This window comes from Hakea prostrata, chromosome 2 (assembly GCF_041222555.1).
Source record: "Hakea prostrata isolate BN-2017 chromosome 2, UWA_Hpros_2, whole genome shotgun sequence".
Lineage (NCBI taxonomy): Eukaryota > Viridiplantae > Streptophyta > Magnoliopsida > Proteales > Proteaceae > Hakea > Hakea prostrata.
The window spans coordinates 1,707,807-1,717,596 of record NC_142601.1 but is presented as its reverse complement, the minus strand read 5'-3'; the positions used below and the strand labels follow the sequence as shown (position 1 = coordinate 1,717,596).

The 9,790-nt window shown below is 38.0% G+C and overlaps 2 pseudogenes across 1 annotated transcript; one reads left to right on the top strand and one right to left on the bottom strand.

Annotated features, from left to right (window-relative positions):
* Positions 1–3,590: 3,590 nt before the first annotated feature.
* On the bottom strand, positions 3,591–4,489 carry LOC149023197 (uncharacterized; annotated as a pseudogene).
* A 1,708-nt stretch (positions 4,490–6,197) lies between these two features.
* On the top strand, positions 6,198–7,717 carry LOC149023196 (peroxidase 47-like; annotated as a pseudogene). Its single transcript, XR_016171404.1, has 4 exons — positions 6,198–6,510; positions 6,628–6,821; positions 6,958–7,120; positions 7,241–7,717. The product of XR_016171404.1 is annotated as a peroxidase 47-like (transcript).
* Positions 7,718–9,790: the final 2,073 nt, after the last annotated feature.

Sequence of the window (9,790 nt, the reverse complement as noted above, 5' to 3'; positions counted from 1 at the left end):
CATACCAGCCAAGGAAAGTGAAAGCAAGGGGAAGAGAGAGTGCTTGAAATCCAATTCCAGAGTTAAAGAGAATGGAATACTGAGTAGAAGGTGTTGCCATTTCTTGACTCTGTAATAGGCAGCCAATCTTCTCGGATCTGTCTCCGCCACCACCATGGGGTGCCGTCCCACCCTTCATCAGCTGGTTATTGTTGTCATGGCTGATGATCACTTGCTGCTTAGTGGTGACAACCACCACCTCCATCATGGGTACAGGACTTCCAAGTCAAGGCGGCAGCAGCAGGGGTGGTGGTGGTGGGGCAATGGAACTATGGAAGTGTTAGCCACACAACTCTCACCTCCCCCATGTATATATGGCGAGAATCCTAGTGAGCGGTGGTGATCGATGTATTTGTTTCTGCTATTAATAAATGATAAATATGGTACCTGCACTGCCCTTCTTGGAAGTTGCAGTGAAGAAAAGAAGCTTGGTTTTCCAAGATTTTCCAAGAAGCTTCGTTCAAAGTAAGCAACGGAGTTTGGAGAATTGAAGGTCACTTTGCACTATACAGAGAAAGGTTCTTCCCCAAGCATCCATACATAAATAAAGCACTTCTCCATTGAGAATTTAAAAGAAAGCAAGAAAGATAAGAAAGTCACAGATTGAGCGCTCTCCCAACAACTTTGTTATCATAAGACGGTGTGACGTCTTCATGTTGACATCATCATATGATATTTTGAATCTTCGTGGGCCTCACTCTTGGGCTTACAACACTTCGCCACATCGGTTTTAGGGAAAAAGAAGTTAAAATGGAAATATATTAATTAGAATTTGAAAAGTATAATAGAAAAAGAAAAAGAAAGCCGCCTATGGTGGAGATTAGCGTGGAAAGAGAAACTAGTTCCTGAACATAGATGACCTCTTCGTCACTGATGTTTTTATCCCACTTTGTGTAGGACCAATGTGGGAGTGGGACTCATGGATGTTTTACTAGACTATGTTTGTTTGAAAAGGTGGGGTGGGAAAAAAGTGAAGGAACAAAAAATGTGGGTCTTAAATGTAGTGGAGTGAGGGAGAAAGAAATGAAAAAAAAAAGAATTTGTGGAAAAACGTTAATTGTAGATTCTACTTTTTGTTTTTTCATATTTTTTCACAAATTCTCATATATTTTATGAGGTTTTAAAAAGACTAGGGGTGAGAAGGTTTGTTTGTCACCTCACCAAACAAATTTTCTTAATTTTGTTGTTGATGTCCTTGAAATCACAGGGTAGGTTCTATTATGTTAATTCTCCTCCAACCCCCCCCCCCCTCATTTTCCTTTCTTGGGCCTTGCTTTTTGATAATCTCAGATGTAAAATACCTAGAGAATTAAATATTACTAAATAAATTAATATTATTTCTTACAAAAAAAATACAACTTCAAAGACAAGCAACTGTCCTTAGAAAATGGAATAAAAAATACAGTTTTAAGACAAAACGTACTAATGTTCAAAATCCTAAAATCTATCCAAAATAGAAAAATTATGAAAATAGAAACTAGCACTAAAATAGAAACTATCATCCAAACCAAAAGTAAAGTGAAAGGCAATTGTTGCCAAGTACATGGATTTTCTGCACAATTCAACAATTCAACTAGCATCCATTAACATTGCCATGTTAATCATGTATTGAAGCTATTATGAAACCAATTCCATTATGTTTCATACTTTATCACTTTAGTCCTGTTCGTTGTCCATCTCAATAGCCTCATTATCATTATATGTACTATAGTCAATCATGACTATTCTAAAAAATTCTTCTTTTGAAGTTTTAAATGATTAAACCAATCAGCAACTTAATACACAAAAGTCCAAACACATCTATGCGGACTTCCATCTCATTTTAATTTTGTTACCCAATAAATAATAAACCTCATCTTATAATTGTGAAACATCATTTCCCAATTATTCTATAAAAATGTTCTTTTAAGTTTTAAATGAATAAAAACCTATCGGATTATTACACAAACCTCTGAACACATCTCATTTTTAATTCTGTTACTTTTTTTGGTAGGATTAATTATGTTACCTAATAAGTAATAAATCTTATCTTATAATCGTGACACATCATTTTCGGAAGTAACCAAAGTTTACCGAATAAATTTTGATGAACTACTAAAATATTAATGCAGCTTGCATATCTATGTGAAATCATGTATGGCTTTACTTTCAAGTAGAAAAACTGTTGTCAAGCTCAAAACTATAAAGGCCAAAACCTCACCTGCCGTAGCTGCAATCACTCCCAGCACTACAACGTTCTTTTCAGGGATTTTTATTTGCGGCAGCCGACTACATCTGCCGCCAATGGTCCAGATTTTATCATCTTAACAAAACAAGATCCAATGGTTAGGATTAAAGGCGCAGGGGTTTGATTGTAAATACAATTTTTTTCTCTTTACCTTCAAAGGTTTTCAATTTAAAAAATTTACAAATCAAACCCTTCACACCGGTAGATCGTTCGCATCTCAAGGGAGGGCGAGAGCGAGATTGAGAGAGATAAGCTTGCGATTAACGTCACCGACACCGCCTCACCTCCAACATCACTGGCGTTGCCCAGCTCTGCTCCCTACTTTGGATTGGTGTCACCGGCTTCTGTACTACATGGAGCATGTCTCCTGCTTCTCTGGTTCCTCAATTCCGATCTTTGACATCTCGTCGATGGATTCATCAAGGAAAGTTTGTAGTTCGTCGGGCCATGGGTTTTCACCTGATGCAGGGCAAAGGGATTTGAAGGGGGTTTCTAGGACAAAACTAAAGCGAGCCGGGGAAGAGAGGATACTGGTGAGCAGTACATAACAAGTTCCATCTCTACTGAAACGAAGAAGAAAATAATTGAGGTAAGAGAGGAATGGAGAGGGTACTTACTATTGAAGAAGGTTGGTGTCGAAGAGATCATTCCAACCGCAATCGGCGAGGAAGTTAGACCCATCAATGGAAAGCAAATAACAGAGAGAATTTTTGCTATATACTCCACATCGCTTGGCAATAGCTATTAAAAACTGGCTAACTCAGAAGTGTGGAGATCGGAGAAAAAACCATTTGTTGAGGATTTCCACAGAGCGGTGTTTTAACAATCGAGAAAAAATTAAAATAAATAAAACAAACCTTACTGCAAAGCAGCGACTGTAACCTAAATCCCCTGAAATATCCCCATCTACCAATCTTTAAAGAAACCCTTGCTGTCTCTTCCTGGAATTACCCATCTCCAGAAGCTTCAGTATTTCCTGCAATTGTATGATCTTTCTAGGATTTGTCTTCAACCCATCAAGCAGAAAACGCTTGGAACGGTCTGAGTAAAATACTCATCACTTGGTGATTATAGATCTTGAGGTAAGAAAGATTTTCCCTAGCGAGATCCTCATCGATTCTCATCTTCGACGGTGAAGCAGTCCCGTAGAAGGAGAGAATGGCAGTCCGGCAGGGAGATAAGGGTTTGTTTTGTGAATGTTTAAAATTGAAAACCTTTGAAGGTAAAGAAGAAAAAATAAGTTGTATTTACAATCAAACCCCGCGCCTTTAATCCTAACCATTGGAACTTATTTTGTTAAAATGATGAAATCTGGACCCTTGGCGACAGCCAACCATGGTTGCCGCAAATAAAAATCCCTGCTCTAAGGCAATATATACCAGATTTTTATTTGCGGCAGCTGCCAGCAGCAGCGGCTGTGATCGCGCCACGTGCGCAAATGTAAATCTGACTGTTATAAATACAAGTGTGGATGTAAATGTAAATATGAATTGTTTTTATTTTACAAAATCTCTACTAAATTTTTTATATTTACAAATACAGATCCTGTGTTCACCGTCTCCGACTGAGATGATTTTTTTTTTTTTTTTTTTGGTAGAGACTGAGATGAATTCGATTTGGGTTTTTAGATTCTCCCCTTTTTCTTCCTCTCTTCTTTTCCACCTGATGGATGAGGCAGCAGTCAAATAGTTGAGGGCATTCCTCAATGTCTATTTTTCTCTCTTCAATCTCATAGCAGTGTCTTCCAACTCCAGCAGAGCTTGTTGCTCCATGGGATCACCTTCAAACGTACTGCCAACAAAGGAGAACGGCGTGGGAAACATATTCCGCCTCAAATCTTTGGTGTTAGCCTCTAGTTTACCATTCACTCGGTTAGAATAACGGATAATATTAACATTCTTCATGTAGGTCTCGACATCATTGGCTAGGGTTTCGAGATTATTGTCGCCGTCCGGCGAGGGTCTATCTTCCATCCAACTGACCTTGCCGACCAAGTAAGGCCTGTTACGAACGATTGTGAAACACGGAATCTCTCCTGCCCTTTGCATGTTATATAGAATCGGTCATCGAGGAGGCGTTCGTGCTTGATAACCTTGTCGACGCAGCAACATCGAATCGGATATCGGTCTGGAGAAGGGTGTGCATCATGATGCGATGTCGGAATTCAAAGATCTGCAAGGCAAGGATGGATTCAGGGAAGAGCACCAGCGGGAAAGGGAAGAGAGGAAGAAGAAAGTAGGAGAATCAAAAAGCCCTAAATCGAATTCATCCTCCTGTGTTCCTGTGTTCAGTCGGTGTGTTTAGGAGTTTATTTGTAAATTTTAAAAAATTAGTTCAGATTTTGTAAAATTAAAAAAATTATATTTACACTTATATTTCTGCCCTTTAATTCATTATTCATATCCATTAGATTTGCATCTGCGCACGTGGCGCGTGCGCGATCGCAGCTAGCACAGCAGCGGCTGCCGCAAATAAAAATCCATATATACCTGTGTTCGTTCTTTTCTTTTCTTTGGCGAAATTTCTCTCCACACGCAAGAGTAGGTAGGAGTAGGACAGACCCACATAGCGCATTTGCTGAGGCGTGTTCGTTGCACTTGTACAGAGGTGGTGGTGTGAAATTACGCACAAAGGGAACCGTTTTTGGGGGGAAAAGCCCGCCCATTGCCCGACCACTTACGATAAATACGACAATGACATGTTGATATCAATTATATCCATATTGGATACCAGCTAGTTAGCTGACCTCCAATATGTCCCTTTATTATCTTATCGGAGACTACCTACTCCCATTTGACTTGTGTCCTCCACATAAAATCAACTTTGCTTTCCCACTTACTTCGTTGCGCGTTTTTCTTTTTTCTTTTTTCTTTTTTCTGTGTTTGTGAGAACGAGACATCTTTATAGTTTGTGCACTCAACAATATTCCCTTTTTGTTTATTGCTCCAGCTGGTTTCCAATAGTTACAATAGTTCTAATGTTTCAACTAATCATATATAAAATGGATGGGCTCTGCTTTAATTAATCCGAGGATGTATGGCATTGGCCGATACATGCACTATCACCCACAGTATTTCATCTTCTTTGAAAAATAATGCATTCATGATTCCTATGGTCACTAGGCAGCCACTACTCACCAAGCTATGTTCACGGCTGATTACAACAAGTCTTGGCCCATAGTGCTTCTAATGCACCGTCTTCCCCATTTCCACTCTTCTCTGATCATCTTTATTCTTATTTTCCAGCTACAAATGAGAATCAAACAGCATGCCTTCCCTAGTGTTGAGGGATTTCCATGTCAGAAAACATCTGAATTAATTCTTGTCGCAATTGATCAATCTACAATAACCATTATCATTGGAGGGAGAACCTTTACCTCGTAAATAAAACAAAGGATTAAATGCCTAAATATATTTAATTATAGGAAAATATATAGCCTCTACACCTCTTTTAAGTTTAGAAATTGTCATTCACGGGGCCTTATAACAATTACATATATAGTAATTATAACCACGTTCAATCCGATGTATTTATTAGATAATGACTATAAGCGATCTAATCGTAAAATAGAAGATATCCACTTTACAGCAAGATTGATCAGACCATACCAATTGTTCATTTAGATGGAAAGGAAGAAATAATGGACCACTATCTATAGCCTCTTAATTCTTTTTTTGGTAATTATTATATTGATCCTTTGTTAAACATTGATATAATTAACAACCTTAGTTTTTTAGTGGAATGAAACTTTACACATCGCAATCATGCGTTCCGTCTTCACTAATGTAGAATATTGTGTTGACTCTTACTCTTGAGTATTATATATATATATATATCCATTAATCTTATTATTTACTGCCTGGAATTGGATCCTCGATTTTCCTTTCTTTATATATTGTCTCCCTCATTTTCTGTTTGATTTTCACTTCTCTTATACATTACTTAGGGGACAACCCTTGCTTTAGTACGAATCTTGCTGCGGTCTCTGAATCATGCATAAACTTGGCAATCGATCAAGGATGATTCTTCCTCATTTTCTTCTTATGCTTATAGTGGTTATTAATGCAGTAGCATTAAGTGAATATAGATATGGCAGCGTGGATGGTTTACGCATGGATTACTATATACTCAGTTGCCCATTTGTAGACACTATAGTAAGGAACACAGTTAACAGAGCTTTGCAAACAGATCCAACTCTAGCAGCGGGGCTTCTACGGATGCACTTCCATGATTGCTGGATAGAGGTACTGAATCAATGAAACATGCATTTTATAGTTTTCAATTTTCTCTACCCACTGCTGTTACTCTTTTTTTTTTTTTTTTTAATCATCAAAGCTGGGACTTTTGTTTTTGCCATGTAGGGATGTGATGGATCAATCTTGATTGACTCTACAAAGGACAACACGGCAGAAAAAGACTCCCCTGCCCTGCGAATTTAAGCTTGCGTGGCTACGAGATCATTGACGATGCGAAGAAGCAGATCGAGAATCAATGCCCCGGAGTTGTTTCTTGTTCTGACATTCTAGCAATGGCTGCTAGGGATGCAGTGTTTTGGGTAATGATCTTTTCTTTTTCCTCCCTTTCCCTTTTCTATTTCTGTCGACGGTAGATCCAAATGGTACGTAGTAGAAGATGAAACAATATAATGATATATACTAAGAATGATGAGTACATACATCTTATGGATGCAGACAGGGGGTCCATTTTATGACATTCCCAAGGGAAGAAAGGATGGAAGAAGGTCTAGAATCGAAGACACAGTTAAGCTGCCCGCACCCATTCTGAATAGCTCCCAGCTCATCACTGCATTCGGACAACGGGGTTTTAGTGCTCAAGAAATGGTTTCATTATCAGGTAAATGTTGCTTTTAATTATCAAAAAGATACATGTATCTGGTAAACGTTGTTGAATTTATTAATCATCAATAATTAATATCAATACTGCTGTTATTAAGTGCATATTAACTGCACGTAGGGGGACACACATTAGGCGTGGCAAGGTGCTCCTCTTTTAAAAACAGACTGAGCAAGTTTGATGCAACCCATGATGTGGATCCAAGCCTAGCTAGATTCCAGCGTGGCGATGTCATTATCCAAAATATGCAGCGCAGGTGATAATGCAGAAGCACCATTCGATCAGACGAGAAACATGTTCGATAGTTCGTATTTCAATCAACTACGTACAGATGAAAGCCGGTGTGCTAACCTCAGACCAGACCCTGTTCACAAGCCCAAGCACCAGAGGCTTCGTAAACGGATATGCCATGAACCAGGCCATGTTTTTCTTTAATTTCCAGCAAGCGATTGTGAAAATGGGGATGCTCGATGTAAAAGAAGGCGTCGCGGGAGAGGTACGCGGACGCGGAGACTGTCGTAGAATCAACTAGCCACAGCAGGCAGCTACTACCACTACTTTTACGACATTTATACTACTACAACTACTACTAGTAGCTAGCGACTACTAGTAGCTAGCGAACGTACGACTAGTACAAATCCACATGCAATTTGCGGCGCTTTTGTATATGTTCTAGCATCAATAGTTTAAATAATTAATTACCATTATGATCTCATCTCTTGATCGAGCAAGTGGCGTGTGTTTATTTTTATGTACATGGTAACTTTGTCTCAAATAGTATAAACGTAAATGTATGACTTGATCAAATACTGTCTCTTTTGTAATGGTTGAAAATTAATTTTCACCCTTTATCCATGAAATATTAATAACTCTATTTATGTTTGATCATTGTGAAACTAAAGAAATTTCGAGGAAAATCATACATTTTTTTAAATTTTTTTATGAATAAATAAATTCATTACAAAAAAAACCAAACGCTCAAACAACAAGCACAGAATGGAAAAACAAAAAAATCAAGCGCACACACCAAGCACAAGCTTCAAGCGATGGCACTGAATTAAACAGAACAAAGCAATAAAGGAAAATTGCATAAAAGAAGAAAAACTAGAGACCCTATTATTTGCCTTTTTTCTTTTTTTTTCTTCTTCCCAGAGGTTCTAAGATAAACCAAGAAATCATCGCCGAATGGATTATGCCCCTTAATGGCGCGATTGCTTCTTCTGCAACCATACCCTTTCTTCTTTGTAGGTGATGATGATCTTATGACTTGGCTGTAACATTTGCAAAATAGAGTTTCTACTTATCTCAAAATAGCCAGTAGATAGAGTTTTAAAAGGTCAAAGTTACATTTGAGATTTGAAATAAGTCAAATCGTGTTTTACATTGTACGACAACAACTTCTAACACCCCCCTCAAATGAAAGATGGTTCAAAGTGTAGATATAGAAAAATGCCATAAATGACACAAGATATTTCTTAAGTACGGCGAGATCTTATTACTAAAGGCCGGCTCTGTAGGAGCACGAAGCCTTGTGCGCTTCCACTTCTTCTTCAATTATTCCTTCCAAATAGCCTCCCTACGACGAGTCCTCCATTTGAGAGAGGTCCTTATAACCTGAAGAGAAATCTAAAGAACACATACATATAAATGAATGTGTCACATCCACCCAGCCGGTACACTATCTGGAATACCCGAGTGTGTAATTCACAGCCCTGAAGATCAAGTTTAGGAACCATCATATCCACTTGGCACAATAACATAATCAAAAGCAAGAACAAATCATTGTATTCAAGACTCTAGATAGAATCCAATCCACTATGATTGTAGAAATTACAGATAACAGGGGAAAAAATGAAAGGTACAAAAGAAACCGTGTATGGCAACCATTTGAGCTCAAATCAACATCGAGTCTCCCTCTTCATGTGATGAACGAAAGCCCTTTAGAATCTCCTCAAAGAATAGATTACAGAAGGAGATCTTATTACTAAAGGCCGGCTCCATAGGAGCACTCAAAGCGTGAGCACGAAGCCTTGTGCGCTTCCACTTCTTCTTCAATTACTCCTTCCAAATAGCCTCCCTACAATGAATCCTCCATTTGAGAGAAGTCCTTATAACCTAAAGAGAAATCTAAAGAACACATACATATAAATGAATGTGTCACATCCACTCAGCCGGTACACTATCTGGAATACCCGAGTGTGTGATCCACAGCCCCGAAGATCAAGTTTAGGAACCATCATATCCACTTGGCACAATAACATAATCAAAAGTAAGAACAAATCATTGTATTCAAGTAATTAAATAATAAAAGTCAATAAATGATCTCAGAAGGATCACAAAAGAATATCACAATGCGGAAATACAAAATACCAATCAAAAGAAACTGAAGAGTATAGCGGAATCATTTGAAATGTTTTATAAATTTTGTATTAAGAACATTTGAGATGATAGAGATTTTTTTTTTTAAAATCTTATGAAGGTAGAAAGAAGTTAAAAGTTAATGAAGTTTCAGATGAGTGTCCCTCTTTGATGCAATTTAAATTTGCTTTTTGTTTTTGAGAATAACCAAAATTTTGCTTAGACCACCATTCCTTGATAAAAACTTTAGATAACGATTCTAGCAAAAAACATCATTATCAGGAAAGACCATTACCAAACAAGCACTTGCGG